The following is a 22897-nucleotide window of genomic DNA, read 5'->3' on the forward strand; positions in this document are numbered from 1 at the left end:
TTACAGAAATATACACAATGGAGTATTACTCAGCCATTAAAAAGAATACATTTGAATCAGTTCTAATGAGGTGGATGAAACTGGAGCCTATTATACAGAGTGAAGTAAGCCAGAAGGGAAAACATAAATACAGTATACTAATGCATATATATGGAATTTAGAAAGATGGTAACAATAACCCGGTGTACGAGACAGCAAAAGAGACACTGATGTATAGAACAGTCTTATGGACTCTGTGGGAGAGGGAGAGGGTGGGAAGATTTGGGACAATGGCATTGAAACATGTAAAATATCACGTAAGAAACGAGTTGCCAGTCCAGGTTCGATGCACGATACTGGATGCTTGGGGCTAGTGCACTGGGACGACCCAGAGGGATGGTATGGGGAGGCAGGAGGGACGAGGGTTCGGGATGGGGAACTCATGTGTACCTGTGGCGGATTCATTTTGATGTTTGGCAAAACTAATACAATTATGTAAAGTTTAAAAATAAAATAAAATTAGAAAAAAAAAAAGAAATAAATTGGAATGCTTTGGATTCAATATGGTTATTTCATTGATCTGATGACAAATAAAGCTCAGCATAAAAGCCAGAAATTCTTAGTAACATAAATCAGTGTAGAATTTTGTTGTTATTGTTATTTAGTTGCTAGGTTGTGTCTGACTCTTTGGCAATCCCCATGGACTGTAGTCTACCAGGATCCTCTGTCCTTGGAATTTCCCAGGCAAGAATACTGGAGTGTATTGCCATTTCCTTTTCTGGGAGATCTTCCTGACCCAGGGATCGAATCTGCATCTCCTACATTGAAAGGTAGATTCTTTACCACTGAACCACCAGGGAAGAAAGAGCAATTAATTCTATCAACTATCTCATATGTGTCTTAAATGTCACCTTAGCCCATTTACGTTGTTGTTTTAGCTACATACCACATACAGTACTTGCATGCAGATCAGAATTACTTTAGAACAAATTTACATAGGAAAGTCATTTAGGTATCAACTAGTTTTGCAAAAGTTGGACTGTGAAGAAAGCTGAGCCCTGAAGAATTAATGCTTTTGAACTGTAGTGTTGGAGAAGACTCTTGAGAGTCCCTTGGACTACAAGGAGATCCAACCAGTCCATTCTGAAGAAGATCAGTCCTGGGTGTTCATTGGAAGGACTGATGCTGAAACTCCAATACTTTGGCCACTTCATGCGAAGAGTTGACTCTTTGGAAAAGACCCTGATGCTGGGAGGGATTGGGGGCAGGAGGAGAAGGGGACGACAGAGGATAAGATGACTGGATGGCATCACCGACTCAATGGACATGAGTTTGGGTGGACTCCGGGAGTTGGTGACAGACAGGGAGGCCTGGTGTGCTGTGATTCATGGGGTTGCAAAGAGGCGGACATGACTGAGCAACTGAACTGAACTGATTCATCATTGAAAACTCATTTTAAAGAGGGACTCAGGTTATAGTTACAACCACTCTCAAGACATGAAATCACCTATTCCTCTTTGCTGGAATGAGTAAAATTTAGTGGTCTGGCTATGGAGAGTCATTTAGAGATTTTAAATTGTTTGATTTGTAGTTTTGTGCTCTTAGAAGCATCTCAGTGCCTCAGAGCAATTATAATAAAAATGGCTAGTGCTGCCTTTCTGAATTCATCAGTAAGAGGCACATATTTAAATCACAGCATCTCTACTAATAACCAACATTATTTGAAACAGAAAACCTCAGTATAAGTGCTAAAACTGGGGAAATATTTCACTTGCTACAAATGGAGAATTAATTTAGAAAGAATGATGTTAGCCTCAGAAGAATAGAAAATTTCTTAATAGGTAATATTGAATATTACACATTAATAAGATATTAGTTATATTATATACTATTATAGCATGTATAGTATATTTTATAATTATATACTATAATAATTATAGTATAATTACTACTAAGAACAAGGCCTCTATTTGAATCAGGTTTCAACATAGCTACTGCATTGGATGAAGAAATGCGTTATTATTTACCTGTCTTCCCTTCCCTTCTATTTATAAACAAATCCAAGTTAAGACCTATTTTCTTTATATACCATCAATGCTCACACTTTGTAGTACAGAGATGTAGACATACTACTGATTTAAAAAATCTCAATGTCAAAGAAATAGTGGGTTCTGTAAGTATCTATATCTAATTTATTTTGATTTAACAAATACCTCATTGAGTTTCCAGGCAGAATTCTGGGCACGTTAAGTTACAAATATGAATAAGCCATGGTACCTGACTTTCAGTGAAAGAAACAAATTGTTATGGGAACACAGAGGAAGAAATATGTTTTCTGAGATAAAATATTCAAAAGTTGATTCTCAAAGTGCAAAATGTATGAATTTTATCTTGATATGAATTAGAATTTTCTTTTGTCAGATGAACAAGAGTAAAAACATTTCCAGTAGGAGAAACAAAGAAAAGAAAGAAGTATATCATATTGTGCAAGTAATATTAAGTATCTTAGTATGATTAGAACGTTGGGAACATGGTAGGGAGAGTTATTTATTGAATAAACAAATGAATGGAGAGTGGCATAAATTGAAGAATGCTGCTGAGAGGACCCATTAGTTAATTCAGTGCAGACCATGTGGATCCACTAAAGATTTTAATTAAGATAATGAAGCAGATTGTGTTTTGGAAACCCTGATAGTCTGGAGGCTGGATTAGAGAAGGAAGCTATAGGGGAAATGGAAGTTCAAGGAAACAATTTGTTTCTGCCAACATTATCAAAGTAAATAAGAAAATAAGTAGTTTTACATAAATTAGGAACACGGTGGCTGCATTCATTCTGTTAGATTTATGTGGTGCCTTAAAAAAAAAAAACAAAAACTGAAGAGAAGCCTGGTTTGGAGTCACTTCTCTTTTCAGATTTTATGCCCATGAGGTAAGGAGAATGGTATTTTCCCCTTATCTCTCTCCTGTCTATGGAATGGCTTATGCTATGTTATTTATCAGAGGCTTTGAAGTCTTTGAAAGAGAATGCCATAAAAATCATAGAGTGTTATTGTCTTTTGAACAGAGACTCACCATATTTGCCTTAATTATGCTATCTTTGAATGAGGACCAATAAGATACCAGCTGTTGGCCCATACTTTATACATAAGTTTTTCTTCCTGAATGAATCAGATTACCATTTCCTGTGACACAGTCCAGCAGAAAATATTGCCCATCAGCAAAATTTCTTGGATGGCAATAAGAAAACCATTTCCTATAATGACACATCTATTGGAAAATTCCTGGCTCCTTATGGTTTTGCTATGAACATACAAGTTATTCTCTTAAAGTGGAAAAAGTATTTTGGCTTTAGCAAATATTTATATTCCTTTCTATAATTCTTGTTAACAAACTTTCTTAAATACCTCCATGATTCATAGCTTTCAAATAATATACTATACTAGGCATCTCCTTATTTCCTGAAGTAACTGCTAATGATGAAGATGTATTTGTTGTCCTTCTTAAATATTCTGATTCTTAAATGAAACAGATTTCAAGACGATTTGATCTCTTAAAGTAAGTAACACATCTTTGATTTGCTTGAAGAAAAGTCTAGAGAAAATCCAAGACTTGGGTCTGTTTTAAATGTGATAACACTTTGGCTAGAGTTCCTCCTTTCTATTTTTCTGACTCTAATAAAACATATCTTTCTCTTCAATACCCAAAATTTGAAGAAATCTTACTAGCCATTTTTGCTCTGCAGCAGCCCCCAAACTGGTTTTTACAATGTTCCAGATTATTTAAAAGTTAGAGAAATGAAGATATAAAATTTTAGTTTGTCTTGGTATGTGTCATTCACATGTGCAGTGTTTCCCCAAACATAACAAATTCAGTTCTATAAATTAGCACATACAGATAAAGATTAAGAATTTTGACTTCAAACAATTTGCTTTTATATTGTAATTAAATATAGCTAAACAAATATTAACTCTTTAGAACTAAGTTGGCAAAGAAATCTTTTTACATATATTCAATATCTTCATTGGATATGTGTATATGTGTGTGTGTGTGTGTGTGTGTCTGTGTGTCTGTGATATTTATGGTAACTTTCTGAGTATGTAATCAATAACCATGATATACACGTTCCCATACTCTAAGCTCAAAATAACCTGAAGTAAGGAGTCAACATATAGTATTAGTACTCCGTTTTAGCTACTATTTATTTGCTTCTTTATTTCATAAACGCTTTTAAGTCCCTACTTCCTCCTAACCACTATACTGCATTTTAAAACAGTGAAATGTTAAGTTGATAGTGAGAATTAACTCTTGAAAAAATTCATTAAACTATTCTTGTCTACATAGTTAATAGTAAATCAAAACACACAAAATTCAAGTTACTTTGTGCATTGAATTGTAAACCAGTAGAAACTGGTAGCTATGTCAGCATTTGTCGGGGGTAATGATTCAACAGTAGATATTCAATGCAATTTTCATGGCAAGGTCATTATAATATTTTGAGTTTATAAATTTAAAAATTATTTATGCCCCAAAATCTAATATTCTGATTATATTGTCTGACTCTTATTGTGTCCAGCTGTTTGCGACCCCATGGACTGTTTGTGACCCCATGGACTGTAGCCTACCAGGCTTCTCCATCCATGGGATTTTCCAGGCAAGAGTACTAGAGTGGGTTGCCATTTCCTTCTCCAGGGGATCTTCCCAACCCAGGGATTGAACCCAGGTTTCCCACATTGTGGGCAGATACTTTACTATCTAAGCTGCCAGGGAAGTCTTATTATATTGATAGTTATTTGTTATAACCAAGTTTCTACTGTGTTTGCATTATTTTTTATAAAAATGTAAAAACATAGACAAAAGGATGCAGGATAGTAAAATGAACCCATTATACCCATAGCTGTTGCAGCATTGCTTCAACATCATTTTTTTCTCCCAAATGCGCATGTCTGCGTATGGACATTGAGGAGGTGATAGTGGTAATAGTCGGGAAATCTGTCTCTGTACATAAGATAATATTTCATTTGAGGTTCTTGGGAGGGTACCAAAGATTCAGCAGCATGAGATCATTGGTTCAAAGCATCTGAAAAAATGTTTTTAAATTTAGGTTACAAATGCAACTGTCCAGTGGGGATTAATCCCCCTGGTAGATAATGACCTTCAACACTTATATCACCACCAACGTTTGAACAGTCAAAGCTAAGCAGGAGGAGGAGTATGCTTAGTCCAGGATTAGTGTGATTAAAGGAAACCTGTTCTGCTTGTTTTGTTCATCTGGCTGTTTGTAAATGCACAGGGGAGGTGAAAATAGCTCCCAGCATGAACAACAAAAGGACATTTATCCACCATCCCACCCTCTTCCAGATTTGCACTGAGACTGTCTTAGCTGTTTATATTATTTGTAGATGAAGAGAATGTCCCATTTCTGTGCTAAGCATTACTGTCAGGACAGAGTGGGAGTTGGAGTTGCTTAGCTGCCCAGCTCTTACCTGAGCATCTAGTCACCAAGAACAAGAATGTGAATGACAGCTGGGCATAGTGGAGGGTACAGCCCATTGTAAAAATCACAACTTGCTGGTCTCCTATCAGAACCCGGTCCACTAATCTTTTAGTGCGAGGTCTGAACAAAGTCCTAGAACACTTCAAGCTTACATTAAAAAAAATAAAATAAAATGGATACAGCATATAAATCTGGATTTTCCACTTTTTAAAAAAAATTAGAATGTCTGGTATCACTGCACCAACAATGGCCAAAAGGAATCTATTTCTTTGAACTGGCACCTTCTCCTAATATACTGCAGTTCCCACCCAGCCAGGGTTAATTCATCTGTGTTACAAGCTATGGGGAAAAAAACTTGAGTTTGCTAACCCTCCTGTAAAGCCATTAGCAAATGCTGGTCCCTCCGTGTAAATGGACTGAACCAAACAAGCTGGCTTCCAAGGACAGAAGCCCCATTTGTGACTTTGAAATTGGATGTAAGAATTTATATTTTGACCAAAGTATCAAGGTAGAATAGATGTGAATTTCTCCTGGATAGCTCAGTTGGTAAAGAATCTGCCTGCAATGCAGGAGGCCCCAGTTCCATTCCTGGGTCGGGAAGATCCACTAGAGAAGGGATAGGCTACCTGCTCCAGTATTCTTGGGCTTCCCTTGTGGCTCAGCTAGTAAAGAATCTGACTGCAATGCAGGAAAACTGGGTTCGATCCCTGGGTTGGGAAGATCCCCTGGAGAAGGGAACAGCTACCCACTCCAGTATTCTGGCCTGGAAAATTCCATGGACTGTATAATCCGTGGGGTCACAAAGAGTCAGACATGACTGAGTGACTTGTACTTTCACTAGAAAATGAAATTTCTATTATCTAAACTGGTTCTAGGTTTAGATAATATAAAAACCAGTTTAGATAATATAAAAACCCTTGAGGGATATAAAAAAAGGATGAGAGGGGAAGATTAATCTTTACAGAGTGTGTCTCTGGTTGTCAGTCCTTATTTACTCCAGAGAGATAGCAGTCAAGGTGTGACCTCCTTCATCATAAGCCTAGTGATAGATGGCTTCCCTGGAATCATTCGAAAGCTTGAAATATGTTCCCTAGGGTAATTCTTCTAGACCCAATGGACATTTACTGGAGCAAACTCCAGGAGATAGTGAAGGACAGGGAAGCCTGGCATGCTGCAGTCCATAGAGCTGCAAAGAGTCTGACACAACTTAGTGACTGAACAACAGCAGTTCATTCAGAGAGAAGGGAACACACTCTCTTTGGATTGCAGCCCACTTCTATTGAGTGTGGAGCAAAAAATGTGTTTTCAGTGATGTGGACTACCCATGAAAGAGAGGACCTATTTGGAATCCTCTTAAGAAGAGGAGACACACTAACAGTAAGAGCTGCAAGGAATGCACAGTCTGAGGAGACATGGAAGTGGGTGCAGGTGGTAAGGGAGAGTTCAGTTCAGTTCAGTTGCTCAGTTGTGTCTGACTCTTTGCGACCCCATGAATTGCAGCACGCCAGGCCTCCCTGTCCATCACCAACTCCTGGAGTTCACTCAGACTCACGTCCATCGAGTCAGTGATGCCATCCAGCCATCTCATCCTCTGTCGTCTCCTTCTCCTCCTGCCCCCAATCCCTCCCAGCATCAGAGTCTTTTCCAATGAGTCAACTCTTCGCATGAGGTGGCCAAGTACTGGAGTTTCAGCTTTAGCCTCATTCCTTCCAAAGAACTCCCAGGGCTGATCTCCTTCAGAATGGACTGGTTGGATCTCCTTGCAGTCCAAGGGACTCTCAAGAGGGAGAAGAGGGAAGCAAATAAAAATCTGACCACACAGCCTTTGTTGACACCATGGTTTCTAGCCAGCTGGAAAGGAGAGATTATTTAGTACTACATGAAGTTTAGAATTATATTACATAAGGTTTGGCATTATACTTACTAAGTTTAACCCATGTTTGCAACTTAAGTGACCTTAAGACTGTTACTGAGGCTTCCCTGGTGACTCAGATGGTAAAGAATCCGCCTGCAATGCAGGAGACCCAGGTTCGATCCCTGGGTTGGAAAAAACCCCTAGGGAATGGAATGGTAACGGAATCCCACTCCAGTATCCTTGCCTGGAGAATTCCATGGACAGAGGAGCCTGGTGGGCTATACTCCATGGAGTTGCACAGAGTCGGACACAACTGAGCGACTAACTCTTTCACTTTCACTAAGACTGTTATTACCTGAACATGAAAATCATCATTAAAGGCCTGTGATTTCTTGAGGTTTCTTCAGGGTCAGGAGATTGCCACCACTGAATACATTTTAAAGGATCAATGGGACACAAAAACAAAATTGTGCTTTCCTTACATCAGAAATTGTGCCTGTTCACTGTGCTGGATATAAAATACTCACACAGCAGTGTAAGCAGTCAGGTTCTGTGGGGAGGCTGGCATGTTGTCTTCAGGCTCGTAGACCTTGTGGTTTCATACACAGCTCTAGAAACATGCTGATAGTCAGGTCACCAGGGTATCACCTAGTGCATCTTTTCTGTTATTTTCCAAGCCCATTCAAACCGTGCTGACATCAGTTTTCTTCAGCTATTTTTCACTTCCCTGTAGTCTTCCTTAAAATCTTAAATTCTATCAGCTTGTTACTTTCATCAAAATTTACTTTACTTTTTGCATTCTCAGCCATGTCGCCTTGTTGCACAGAGGTACCTCCAGAGTAGGTATAAAGTAGAACATCTTTACTTAGTCACTTACAGACTCTGGAAAGCATTCAGTGCCTTCTTCCCATGGTCAGTGATTTCCTGTCTGGGGATTTTATGACCTGCTATAGTGTCTCATTTGTTTTTGGTTTTTTTTTTTGGAAAATGGAAGGAAACAAATGTTTTGATTTTTTTTTCCCTAGGAATTTATCTAGAGCTTGAGAAAGACAAAAAAGTGAAATGGAGAATGTTCAAATTAATAAGGTTACAGCTGAAGTGCAATAATTATGAAGAAGCAAGAGAGAACTAAACTTATTAGCATGTTATAGATATACAACATGTAAAGTACATAAGCAATTTCCTATAGGAAAAAACTCCAGTAGAAAAATGTAAGAATAATGTAGGTTGTCACATATGTCAGAAGCAACTGATACTTAATAGTCATAAAATTAATTAATTTGACATATTGGTAGGAAAGAGAACAAAAGTAAATCAATTTATAATTACCTGGGTACATTATATAGATTTAAAAATATAAACATTGACATTAAAAAGAGGATGAGAAGAAAGGGACTCTGGAAGAAAGGACCTTTGGGAATCCACGAAACATTATCTCAGCACATGTAGTTGAATATTTGTATGTTTGAGAGCAAGAATGTGAGAATGAAAAAATTTTAAATTTTACTGATGTTCTAAGATTTGGTAGTATATTCACTCCTTCTTCAATCCACAAGGAAGTTTTTCTATCCGCCTTTTTTTTTTCCTACAAGGAAGTTTTTCAAGGATATAATTAGTTTCTCAAAAGTTTTAAATTCATATATTATTTAAGCAGTCAGGATTTATTTATCAAAACCTCCATTAGCAGGTAGGAAGTAAAGCAGCATTGATTTTAAAATATATCCTTAAATAACTATGGAAAAGAGAGAGACTATAAAAAGAAAAATATGCAAATGTTAGTTCATTAGATTTGTGAGTTCTTTGGGAAAGCTAGAACTCAGAGTATAAATAGACGAGCACTCAAAAAAAAAAAAACTGATGAATGAATGAGAAACCCGATGCCTAACCTCAGAACTTTTCAAAAACATGCGTATAAATATGATTTCACTCTTTCCTCCAAGGTTGTTTCTTCGTGAGATGATTGATTAATTGGTTAATGGACTGTTTAACGTAGATTAGAAGGATCTCAAATTTAGTCTAACACTTGTTTTTGTATAGGAGAGACCTGGGGTTAAGAGATAACAAAACAGAATCGGGCCTAGGACCCAGGTTTTCTAATTTTTTGACCCGTGTTGTTCTCAATGGAGCATTCATCTGACAAGTTCTGTACATTAAAGTCGTAGATTCAAAATGAAGTTTTCAAATTTAAATAGGAAGAAAAGTTATGACCAACCTAGATAGCATATTCAAAAGCAGAGACATTACTTTGCCAACAAAGGTCCGTCTAGTCAAGGCTATGGTTTTTCCAGTGGTCATGTATGGATGTGAGAGTTGGACTGTGAAGAAAGCTGAGCTCTGAAGAATTGATGCTTTTGAACTGTGGTGTTTGAGAAGACTCTTGAGAGTCCCTTGGACTGCAAGGAGATCTAACCAGTCCATTCTAGAGGAGATCATCCCTCGGTGTTCTTTGGAAGGAATGATACTAAAGCTGAAACTCCAGTACTTTGGCCACCTCATGCGAAGAGCTGACTCATTGGAAAAGACTCTGATGCTGGGAGGGATTGGGGGCAGGAGGAGAATGGGACGACAGAGGATGAGATGGCAGGATGGCATCACTGACTCGATGGATGTGGGTCTGAGTAAACTCTGGGAGTTGGTGATGGACAGAGAGTCCTGGCGTGCTGTGATTCATGGGGTCGCAGAGAGTCGGACCCGACTGAGAAACTGAACTGAACTGAATATTGAGAAATGGTTTAGAAACGTCTTCCATGATGTTGGGAATTAAAGAGAATGTATTTAAATCTGATTCAAGTGCAGGGAGTGATCCTGATCTCAAAGTTTCTCTTTTTGGGTAACAGTGTGTTGTCAAAGTCAGGAAGGTCAAGTGTGTTATCCTGAGGTCTGAAGAATTCTTACAGTTAGGAATAAGGGAAATTTAGCCACTGAGTTCTAAAGAAAATTACTCAAATACAAGCAATGTTATTAAACATTCTCTTTTTGAATCATCTCTTCAGAATCCTAAAAATAAGGAAAGTTTTAAGTGAAACTGGATTAACCCATCGTTTACAATATGAGGACTTCCCTGGTGGCTCAGATGGTAAAGAGGCTACCTGTAATGCAGGAGACCTGGGTTTGGTCCCTAGGTTGGGAAGATCCCCTGGAGAAGGAAATGGCAACCCACTCTGGTATTCCTGCCTAGAGAATCCCATGGACAGAGGAGCCTGGTAGGCTATAGTCCATGGGGTCACAAAGAGTAGGACACGACTGAGCTACTTACACTTTAATATGAGTCAATACACTTTCATTCAAAGTATATGCTTTATTCAGAAATGTTTAAAAAGTACCCTCATTTATCATCATCTCAGTGAATATTATTTGGAATCTCTAGGTATTGGTATCACACAAGACTGATTCTGAAAACTGGGACTCCAGCTTGTTCAATTAAGTAATTCTCCTAATGGCAAAAGAAAGTACAAGGCAAATATTATAGTCTTCTCATAAACAATGACTAACAATTACAGGATATAAATGGAAAAATTGCCATTGATGATAATGTAGTCGGTTTTAAACGCTTGGGAGGGAGTCCAAGTATAGTATCTCCAGCTACCTTCTGCCTTTCAGTATAACCCCGCCACCTATGAATGGGAACATGTATCACTTCCTCCCAAACAATTCCATTCAGTTCAATCATGAAGAAAACCTCTTTTATGCAGATCCCCCACTTCCTTCCCTCTGATGTCCAGATCTTTCAAGCTCCTAAATCGCACAGCGTTTCTGTGCATTGTTACCTCCTCCTCAATGAGGCTGTTGGGAAACACTTCAAACAGTCTGTCCCGGAGGGGGACAAAAACTTTCCAGGAGGGAGGGGAGGGAAGGGAAATCAAGTCAGTGCTTGCCAAAACAATGAAAAGAAAAATGTGGAAGCTTGTGGTGGTGGTGGTGGTGGTGGTTGTGGAGGGAGAGTGATCTTTACTGAGCCAAATGAAATGACACCTGAGAGAAAGGTTTAATTTATTCAAAAGAGAAAAATTAGGAGTTAGGTAATCACTTTCCATCTGTGAAAATGAATAATAGGAAAGTGGGATTAAGAAAATAATTTGGGGTATGAAAGGGAGGCCCGAAAGGATGTGGAGATGCTTTGACTTCCCCAAGCTTCTTCATAGCCTCTGAATTTTCATTTTAACCCACTGAGACACTAGGCACTTAACACTGATTCAGAAGACTGAGTTTGGACTCTTAATGTGCTACATTCATTCTGATCTAAAATCCTTTGTACACGATTTCTCTCTGTGACATGTTCCTTGAAATAAAAACATAACCACACTAGATATGTATAGCATAAAAGCAGATTGTTTTTAAACAGGGGGCTTTTCAAGGTTTACTGCAAGGCATCAGCTACCCTTTAAGTTAAAATAATGTTTGACAGGTCAGTAATGAGACATAAAAAATTTTTTTAAGAAACTGACAATTTTGTACAACGAAAGGGGCAAAAACAGAAACATCAAAGCTCAGGAACTATATACACTGCACAAAGCATTAGGAGTTTCTGTTCTCTTTAACATTTTGACATATGTTGTGTAGTGCGGTTAGAGCTATTATGGGAATGCAAAGTTCTTTCCAAGCACTTTCACCACTCACATCGTTCCATGGTCACTTGAAGGGCACTTTGAAGTTTCCCAGGAATAAGGGCAGGGTACTGCTGTGTCTTGTTGGATAGGATACGTATGAACAGAGAATGCTATGTAATGTAATACAGTAATCTTCAATTAAGTAGTATTTGCTTTTGTTTTAAAGGCATTTTGCTTTTTAATACAAAGGTTCCAAGAGAAATTTCCTGTCTTTTGCAGTTACTCCAGCTCTATTAGAGCTGAGACCTCTCTTAGGATTGAGGAGACTTGGAAGTTAGCCTTGGCAGGTTCACTGTCCAGTTAAAAGTTTGGAGTACCTCCCAACTGGTAGATGTGAAGCTTCACATAGATTTGGAAGGAATTTTTCATAACTTTTACATTCTCTCTGCTTGACCATTTATTATTTGATTGGATAGTTTTTATTTAGCTTCAGCAAAATATTAAAAGCATTTCTTGGATGGAATAAGACAGGTGTGATCATTTCTTAAACTGAATTTGAAAGGCTTTTGTATAGGATTGCTTTTTAGAGATTGTTATAACTTCAGAGACAGAGAGACCCTTCAGTTTTCTCATAACTATTTTTCTGAGCTTGAATTCTGGGGCCATAATTTCCCTTTGAATAGTCAACAGCATGAAAGAAGCATGGACTTTAGAACCAGGTGGTTGTAAATGTATATGTAGCCTCTACCCGTCTCAGCTGAGGAACCTTGAGAAGGTCTTAATTTCTCTGTGCTTTTGCTTTCTTATCTGTGAAGGTGGGATAATGATACCAATTTTTGCAGGTTTATTGTAGGAATTAAAGTGTAATTTATGTAAAGTTTCAGCATCTAACATCCTAATATCTAACATCTTCTATTCTGCCTTCAACAGGAAGGGGACTTATTACAAAGGCTTCCCTTTAGGAGTCAGAAAGAAGTATATTGAAGATTATAAGAGGGAAAATTGTGCTTTCTTTTTATACTAATGTTTATTTTTATAGTTTCAAAACCTATCATCTCAAAAGCTTGAATGCTGGAATCAGAACAGATGAACGAGGGGATTATGTGGACTCATTTCTCCCTGCTCATTCTCATTATTCCTAACCCTCACCCCCACCATAGCTTTAAAAGTGAGCTATTTGGGGATCAGCATGAGCCCATCAAAGGTGAACACAGATTCCTCAAACACAGCTTGTCCAGTGCTGACCTTAGGATCTTTTTCTGGCATCACCCAATCTAAAAAGCCAGGCTTTCTCTTACCATCATCTCTGATACTCTCTACATGCAACCCACCTCTAAGACTTTCTGCTGCTGCTTTTTAATATGCTCCAGCTCAGTGCCTTTCTGTCCTTTCTCCTTTGACTCCATCTAAATGTTGGTACTCTTCAGCTTTGTTAGATTTTAATTGGTGTCTTTTCTTCTAGTCTTGATCTCTTCCAAATACAAAGCTCATTATGTAAGAATCATTAAATGTTTATTGTAACCATTAAGTGTTTATTGTTTAATTAAAAAATTGCAGTCTGAATTTCTTGGCAGAGTGAATCAGGCCCTTCAGGATGTAGTTCCAGCCTGTATTTGGCCCTGGATCCTATCCTGTCTCTCCTTGCTTCCTAAGCTCCACCCACATCGTATAACTTGAGGTTCCCAGCTGCCACTAAACTCTGCGCCTTTGTACTGGATTGGCCGAAAAATTCATTCAGGTTTTTCTGTATGATATTATGGAAGAAAACCTAATGAACTTTCTGGCCAAATCAATACATGATAATCCCTCTACTTGGATCTCCTTTTATCCTGCTGCCCACAGGGAAATTTCCCAATTCAGATATTCTCTTCTCTGAAACACTCCCTGACCTTCAAAGCCAGGGAGAACCAATCCTCCCCTTCTTTATACTCCCTGAATCTTGTATAGACTCTGAGATTACACTCACCATGTTGGATTAGATGCAGTGTTTCCAGCCCCTGGACTATGAACAGGGAACCTGGCTTCTCATCTTTATGATCTCAGTCTGTTACTCATTAAGATACTAATAATACTCAAGGCTGGAGAAGGCAATGGCACCCCACTCTAGTACTCTTGCCTGGAAAATCCCACGGACGGAGGAGCCTGGAAGGCTGCAGTCCATGGGGTCACTAAGGGTTGGACAAGACTGAGCGACTTCACTTTCACTTTTCACTTTCATGCACTGGTGAAGGAAATGGCAACCTACTCCAGTGTTCTTGCCTGGAGAATCCCAGGGACAGGAGAGCCTGGTGGGCTGCCGTCTCTGGGGTCGCACAGAGTCGGACACGACTGAAGCGACTTAGCAGCAGCAGCAGCAATACTCAAGGCTGCTTAAACAACTGAATTGAGGAGAGAGGATTACATGGATGTGCAGCACAGGAGAGAGAGAGCTGTGATGAGACCAGGTCACATTTGCAACATAGGAAGCAAAATAAAAGGACAAGCTTGATGTTATTTATGATAATTTTGGCACAGAAATTTTATACAATGAAAATTATACCAGTAGTATAGAAAGAATGGGCTTCAAATAGTGAAAGAAAATTTAGTGGCAAGTGATATATTTGTTTCAAAATGCTGGTAACTTGACACTTAAACTTTTAGAGTCATTGTGTCAATTAGAGTATGGTCCAACCTGTTGTAAGAAGAAATAGACTCCAGACTACAGTGGATTAAATAAAACAGAAGGCAGGCGTAAAAGAGGATGATAGAGGATGAGATGGTTGGAGGGGATCACCAACTCAATGGACATGAATTTGAGCAAGCTCTGGAAGAGGGTGAAGGACAGGGAAGCCTGGCGTGCTGTAGTCCATGGGGTCACAAAGAGTCAGACAGGACTGAGCGACTGAATAAATTAAAACAGTAGTGTATTGATGTACTCATGACTTCATGATAAAAGTGGTGTACTGATAATTTCATGATTAAAGTGTTTGTAAAATATCAGGAGATAGAGAAGGAATTGGAGTTCCCCGGTGGTGCAGTGGTAAAGAGTCCTTCTGCCACTGTAGGAGACACAAGAAATGCAGGTTTGATCCCTGGGTCAAGAAGATCCCCTGGAGGAGGAAACGGAAACCCACTCCAGTATTCTTGCTGGGAAATCCCATGGACAGAGGAGCCTGGTGGGTTGCAATCTGGGGGGACCCCAAAGAATCAGACACGACTGAGCACAAAGGAGCAGTCACTTTGATAGTGGTATTGAGGGAAGTGGTTATTGGGTTGAAACTTAAAGGATGCTTAAGACTTTAACAGGTAAAAAAGAGGAAAAAGGCATTCTTGTAGAGAGAATAGCGTAAGAAACACACGCAGAGTCCAGGGGAATACAAAGAATCTGGTAGGTGAAGTGAGAATGTAGTGAGAGACGAGGCTGCTCAGGTGGGTCGCAACCACGCTGTGATGGCCTTAAGTGGTAAGCTGGGTAGTTAGGTTTATGGGAAGTCTACATACAATGTCCCAAGTAAGGCTTTTGATCCAAGTGGTGATATGACCCCGACAGTAAGAGGCGCCTTCAGAAGGCAGTTGGTAGGGAAGACTGCTCTATTACTATATGGTTATATGGCACCCTGGTCATTCCTATGGTGTATAATCTGGAAAAGGAGTTAACCATGGGTAAAGACAGATCTTTCTAAATCCTTATAGAGAGGGGTTGTTTTGTTTGTTATAGCATAAAATCTGGAATGACTGCATTAGCATTCTCATCCCTACTCAAACATCAGAATACCTGGGGGAGGAGAAGGTCAGAAGGTAAAATATCTCCTTCTAGGCCTGGTGGGAAGAGCAGGATATAATTATCTTTATAAAAGGAGACACACCAGGAGTTGAATGGCTCACTTAAAATCTAAGCAAACTTAAAAATATATGACCCTAAACTGCATGCCCCCCAGTCTATCCACAAAAAAAGATTTGGCTGTGTACTATTTCCTTGGGGGTGGGGAAAAGAATAGAGTATACATTTCTTCACACATCTAAAGATTCCTTTGAACTCACTCTTCTTATATCCCTACACACTTTTATTTGAAGGCTGCAGTGCCCACAAATCCAGCAGATAATTTACATTTTGATGTAAGCAATTTCAAACAACTTTTCCTCTCTCTATTTTTGAGCAAAATTTTTGGTCAGAGAGAAGTGAGTCATAGACTCATTAAAAAAAAAAAAAAAGGAGACATTTGGGTCACCAGTGATGTTACTACAATGCTAAGCCTGTAACAGTGTTTGGATTTTACCTGCTTATTTTTTAATTTAGCTGCTTATTTTTTAACATCCAAACTACTATTACATTATGCAAGGCTAAAGAAATTTAGTGGAAATCACTCCCGACTTTTAAATTCTATCCATTGGAACATTAATTCCCAAAGTAGGGGTGAAGCCCCTTAGTTCATAGGAATGTCTCTACATGACTGTTGAGACATCGCTGTGAAATTTATAAAACCACTCCTAAAAGAAGTTTAGAATTTAGACATGAGGAAGAAATGTAAAGACACTGCTGGTGGGATAAGCAGGGTATGTAAGAAAAAGCACACTTTCATTCATTTACAAATGTTTATTAAGTGGTCACATGTGATGAATGGAACTGGATTCTTAGCAGATCTTGAAGAACCATGAAAGATAAACCAAGAACAGTTAAGTGAGTAGTCGAATGTGAAGGGCCTCACATAGCTAGTGCAGGCATTTATCATTTCTCTTGGAGGCAATAATGAATTAGAAGAAAATCATGTTTGAAACATTAATCCTGGAGCATGGTCAGTTGATAGGAAAAGGAAGAGAACAAAGGCAGGACAGCAGTTCCAGGGTGGGGGTGGGGGTTCTTGACGTAGTCTAAGCATGCGGGAACAATGGCCCCAGTAGGTGGATGACTGAGGGATGGAAAAGAATAGAAGATCAAGAGATACTAGGCCAAGAAAGAGCAGAGGAAGTCCTTAACTTGGAAGGCTATAATGGAGCAGAGAGAAAGGCACTTTGGAGGAGGCATTTTTGCATAAATGCTATTTATTTTAGTATCTGAAATTTTAAGTGTTGGTCGCTCAGTCCTCTCTGACTCTTTGCAACTCCGTGGACCATAGCCTGCCAGGCTCCTCTGTCCATGGAATTCTCCTAGTGTGAGTTGCCATTTTCTTCTCCAGGGTATCTTCCCAACCCAGGGATTGAACCTGGCTCTCCAGATTCTTCACTGTCCCGAGTATCTACCTTGGTACATTCAGGACATAGGAATTTCCTTTTTTCTCTCTTATATATTAATTAGTGTTATATCTAATTAGGGGTGGAATATATAGGAACATAACAGATCATCATACAATCTTATATAAAAATTAAGTATAGAAAGAATAATTTTCCTTTCATGTCACTCTGTAAAAGAAAAGATATAACAATATATTTTAAAACAATTATTATAGACAATTTCCCACTATAACTAGGAGACAAATTTTGTTAATCTATATTCAAGAATCAAATATTGGCTTTGTTGTCTAGTCACTAAGTCATGTCCTACTCTTTGTGACCCCTATGGACTGTAGCCTGCCAGGCTCTTCTATCCATAGAATTTTAAAGGCAAGAATCCTGGAGTAGATTGCCATTCCCTCCTCCAGGGGATCTTTTTGACACAGGGATCAATCCTGTTTCTCCTGAATTGGCAGGCAGATTCTTTACCATTGAGCCACCTGCTGCTGCTGCTGCTGCTAAGTCACTTCAGTCGTGTCCGACTCTGTGCCCCAGAGACGGCAGCCCACCGGGCTCCCCCGTCCCTGGGATTCTCCAGGCAAGAACACTGGAGTAGGTTGCCATTTCCTTCTCCAATGTATGAAAGTGAAACTGAAGTCACTCAGTCGTGTCCGACTCTTTGCGACCCCATGGACTGCAGCCCACCAGGCTCCTCCGTCCATGGGATTTTCCAGTTAAGAGTCCTGGAGTGGGTTGCCATTGCCTTCTCCAATTGAGCCACCTGGGAAGCCTCAAATATTGGGTTAGAGATTACTTTTTAAAAACTGCTAGGTGATGCATGAATAGATTCTCTGCTTGAGACTTGACTGCACAGAATTTTTAAGAAAGATTTCTGTGCCAATAAGCTAGATATATGGAAAAATATTTTCCTGTTAGATTGAGTAGTTCATGCTTTTCTGCTGAGCTATCATTATAAATGGCATACCAAAATTTAAGTATTGTTTGAGATTAAAAGTATGAACACCGAGGCTCAGTTTCTCAAGCAGTAATGACCATGAAGGATATGTCACTATTCTCATTTGACAAACTTGGAGCTCCTGGTCTTGGAAAAAGCAAATGGGAAGAGAGAGAGGAAATTGGTGGGGGCATTCAGGAGCTATACCCTATGATTGGGGGCATAGCCAGGTTAGGATTAGGGAAGAGTAGGCATAAAAACAAGCCCAGCTTCCCTCGTGGCTCAGACAGTAAAGAATCTGCCTGCAATTTAGGAGACCTGGGCTCAGTCTCTGGAGTCAGGAAGATCCCCTGGAGTAGGAAATGGCAACCCACTTCAAAATTCTTGCCTGAGAAATTCCATAGACAGAGGAGCCCGGCAGGCTACAGCCCATGGGGTCACAAAGAGTCGGACACGACCGAGTGACTGACACTCACTCACTCATCTCTTCAGCAGGTACCCAGAAGAAAGCTGATGTATATACGTGGGGTCTTAAATAGCTGCGTGTGCCCACTGATGGTGGTTCAGCCTTTGTCTGAACCCGGTTCACAAACTTTCCAACATAGTACCACCTTCACTCCCAAATGAATTACATTCTCTCATAGTTCCTTGCATTGATTTTTCTTTATAGTATTTCTTATAGTTAGTCATTATACCTTTTGGGATTATCTGATAAATATCTGTCTTATCCATTGAGCTATAAGCTTAGTAATGCAGTAATTCAAGGGACCAGGGCCGCTTTGCCCACAATAAGTATTCCCAGCAACAATCAGAGTGCCTGGCACTTACTTTATTCCCAGTAAACATCTATCAAGACGATTAATGTCTTAACACTTTTATTCCTCCAAATATTGTTTAAACTTCTATGTCTAACTGCAAACTAGTTGAAAATAATCAGAAATAGTATATATTGATAATTTTGAAGACTCCCAGTGTTCAAAATTTTGAAGCAGAATGAGAAAATTAAAGTGACAAATACCAAAAATTTAAGGCCTCAATGATGATCAATTTAACATCTATCTTTGAAAAGAGGTCCAGAAGGAACTGTGAAAATATACATTAATCTATTTAACTTTCATGAAAATGATGAAATTACGAAGGTGGTCAAATTAGTGAAAATTAACAGTAACATTGGAATCACTGGATATTTAAACTATAGTAGGGAAGGCAATATCTTTTCTATGAGAGGAAATTGTAGTTGACCACACCATACATTCCTTTGAAAGAATATATATATATATCACTGTCAATAAAGGATAAACTGAAAATGTAATGTAGTTTTCACTTTCAAACACCTTTAACCAAGTTCTTCATCAAAAGATATTGGAAAAAAAATTCTGTCACTATAAAACTGGGGGAAATGTATTGTCAGAAACAGGAAATTGGCTCATAAATAGGAAATAAAGGATAGTGATAAATGGACATTTTCTTCTTGGAAAAGGTAAACAGTGAGGTTCTCAGAGACCAGTGCTGATACAACTTTTGTTCAACATTTTCATAATCTGTAAAAGGAAAAAGGCCTCTGGACTTTTCATATCTTAAAATTATATAACTCTTTTAGGTAAGGAAATGTGAAATGTCAGATCAACAGACTGGGCAAAAACTTAAAGGGCTTTTTAATTTCTTGTTATTATAAAAGAGATCACATAACATGGTAAATAATACAAACAGCACAAAGGGATAAAAAATAGAGTGGAGCGTTCAACTCAGATTACCCTTTAACTCCCTCACCTTGGTTCTATTCCTGGTTCTATTCCGTAGAGAGTGCCACCTAATTTGGTTTTTCGACTGTCCTTCCTGAAATATGTGCATATGTACACTTATATACCTGTGCCTTTATAGAATATGTTTACACATAAATGAGAACTTACTATACACACACTATTCTAAACTTTGGTTATTTTTATTTAAGAATACATATTGGAAATGTGTTTTCTATTAGCAGAAACCATTGCATCCTTTTTAATGACTGCTTATGTGCTATTATGTGGATTTTCTATATCTAATTTACTCAGTCCCCTGATGATAGATATTTAAGTTGTTTCCTGTTTTTGATATTATTAAAATTGCTATTGTTGGTATTTTTGTTATTACTGTTACTACCACAAGGACATTCTTGAATGCATTTTTCTTCACATCTTTGGGAGTATACCTCTAGGATAAATTCCCAGAAATGGGATTGCTGAGTCAAAGATTAGAGGCAGTTATAGTTTGCTTCACTCCCTATTGCCTTCCAAAATGTTGTATTGATATGTATTCTTACAAGCAGGAAATGAGCATCTGGTTCCTCATACCATAGCCAATAGTGAGTATTGTAAAAACTTTTCAGTTCTTACAAAGTATAATCTAAGTACTAAAAATATGTTTTTATTTTACATTTTCCATTATATTTTTATTTAAAAAATACAAACTCCTCCTCATTCCTCCACCCCCCACATACTTGAAATAGTCACTCTTCAGCATGGCGGAAATGGATCCAGCTGTAGACTGAAGGTTAAGAGGGGAGGCAGGCAGTGAGAACAGATCATCCTTTAGAGAGCCTTGAGAAGAGAAGAGAGAAGGAGCAGGCAGGAAGTGGGGTCAAGGCTCAAGGCAGGAAAAGCATTTTGTTTGTTCAAGAATTTGAGTTATTTAGAATTGGAGTAATCTTTCTCCCCAGGAAGTGGATTCCTTGTCACTAGAAATGGACAAGCCATGGGTGAGATAACCTCTGGCCAAGACACTGCAAAAATAATTCATGCTCTGGAAAGAAGGCTCTAAAATCACCTTATCTCAGACCTGTCAGATAGGAAAATAACTAACATCTAATTGGATCTTCTCAACAACATATATACTTTGTGAAACTGCAGATTCTTCTTGAATATCATTAATTACTCACTGAAGTCAATGGTGGGGCATTATAGAGTAGAAAGAGATTATGTGTAAAATTCCTTCAATTTGAAGGAGTTTTGAAGTTTGATTTGAAGTTTTTATGATGGATACATTAAGAAATATTTTTATTTAATATACAAGTGGAGGAAAATAATATATCTGACCAAATCCCTAAGTAATTATTAGTTCTAGAGGCTTAGTTTTTGCAGAAGAAATGAGAATAGATGATTTAGTTGATCACAAATCAATATTTCTTAAGAAAACCATGCAAAACTAAGAAATATTTTGAACCAAAAAAGTTTCAGCTGATAAAGCGTTCATAGCTTACTATACATACTTGATTTTTATATCTTCCCGATCTGTTCACACACAGTAAGTCCCCCATTTCATCAAATACATTCCATGTATCCAATTTTATTTACAACCTGGCCCATTTCATGTGTCTCTCCCATGTACATACTCATTTCTTCATCTGGGATTTATACAAGTTAGTAAAATGCCTGATACAAAGACGAAACAATATTAAAAAACAACAGAAAAACAGACTTCCCAGATATAGAAGTTGAAGCCTTTTTTTCCTTGCAATTTTCTTAGGATTTCTTCAAGAGCTTGGGCTGGTATGTCATAATAATTCAGTTTAGAAGATAACTATCAAGGGTGTATCAAAATGTTTTTACCAATTTGTATTGAATTGTTTGGTCTCAATATGGGCAGTCTTTCAAATGCCTGATTAAATTCGTTGGAAGTTTTGTTTGCTAAAGCATTTCACATCCTGGGAAAAATAAAACCAAATATGTTGTTTTTCTTTGTTCTCCACTGAGCCATGCAAAAGTTAAAAAGAGCTTAAAAAAAAAAAAAAAGTAAAGACAAAAAACTTTGAATAAACCCCCTTTAAATCAAATTGACCTTCTCTAGGCACTTTTTTTTATGCATCTTGGCAGGGACTGAATCTATATCCTTCTCTTTCCCAGGCTCACTCTGTGTGGCCCACTTCCTATGGCTATTCCATTCTCTGAAATGACAGCATTTTCAGACTACAGTAGCTTAAAAACTATTAATTCCCAGTCACTGGAAATAACCTACATGTCACTCAAGGCAAAGAAATTGTTCTTGCTTTTTGACACTTGAGCTTTATTGCTTCTGAGCTCAGACAACCCCAACACGGGGAGGTGAGAATAACTTTCTCCTGGAACCATTTTCTTTATGCTGCGCTTTGCCACTTGGCTTTCTCTGGCCCCCCAGCCAGGCTGTCAGCACATTCCCTGCTCAGGGTGGTGTGGGGAAAAAGCCCAAGTATGGAAGGAGAGTTTATTTTCGGTAAATTTAATCAAGCAGTGAGCTTTTATTTTTGCTTTTTATATTTTGGGAAAAAAGACCTCGCTTTAGAGTAGATAGCACTCTGGAACTAAGTTTTAGAGATTTTCGTTTTGGCTGATGATGAAACAGTTGCAAACCTCTCTGCTTTTTCCCTTTGTAACTTGTTTCCCCTTTTTGACAGAAAGAACTACTTTTACAGTGCAGTCAAAATAATCCCCAGTTTTCTTTAGTCTATGATATTTGGGAATGGGGTGCTGCTTGAAAGAGAGGAAAACTTCCTGATTAAAAGCAAGGCAGACAAACACCTTTTGCAGACCTCATCCAAAAATGGATTGGGAGCAATGTCTGTAATGCAAACGGCTCTAATGAGGAAAGTCATTCCAGCTTCCTTTTTTCCCCCAGATTTGAAAAAGTTGGATTAACACATCATCTTGAGTATGAGTCAGTTCAGTTCAGTTCAGTTGCTCAGTTGTGTCCGACTCTTAGTGACCCCATGGACTGCAGCATGCCAGGCCTCCCTGTCCATCACCAACTCCTGGAGTTTACTCAAACTCATGTCCATTGAGTTGGTCATGCCATCCAACCATCTCACCCTCTGTCATCCCCTTCTCCTCCTGCCTTCAATCTTTCCCAGCATCAAGGTCTTTTCAAAT

This window comes from Bison bison, unplaced genomic scaffold, assembly GCF_000754665.1.
Source record: "Bison bison bison isolate TAMUID 2011002044 unplaced genomic scaffold, Bison_UMD1.0 scf7180017864263, whole genome shotgun sequence".
In the NCBI taxonomy this organism is placed as follows: domain Eukaryota; kingdom Metazoa; phylum Chordata; class Mammalia; order Artiodactyla; family Bovidae; genus Bison; species Bison bison.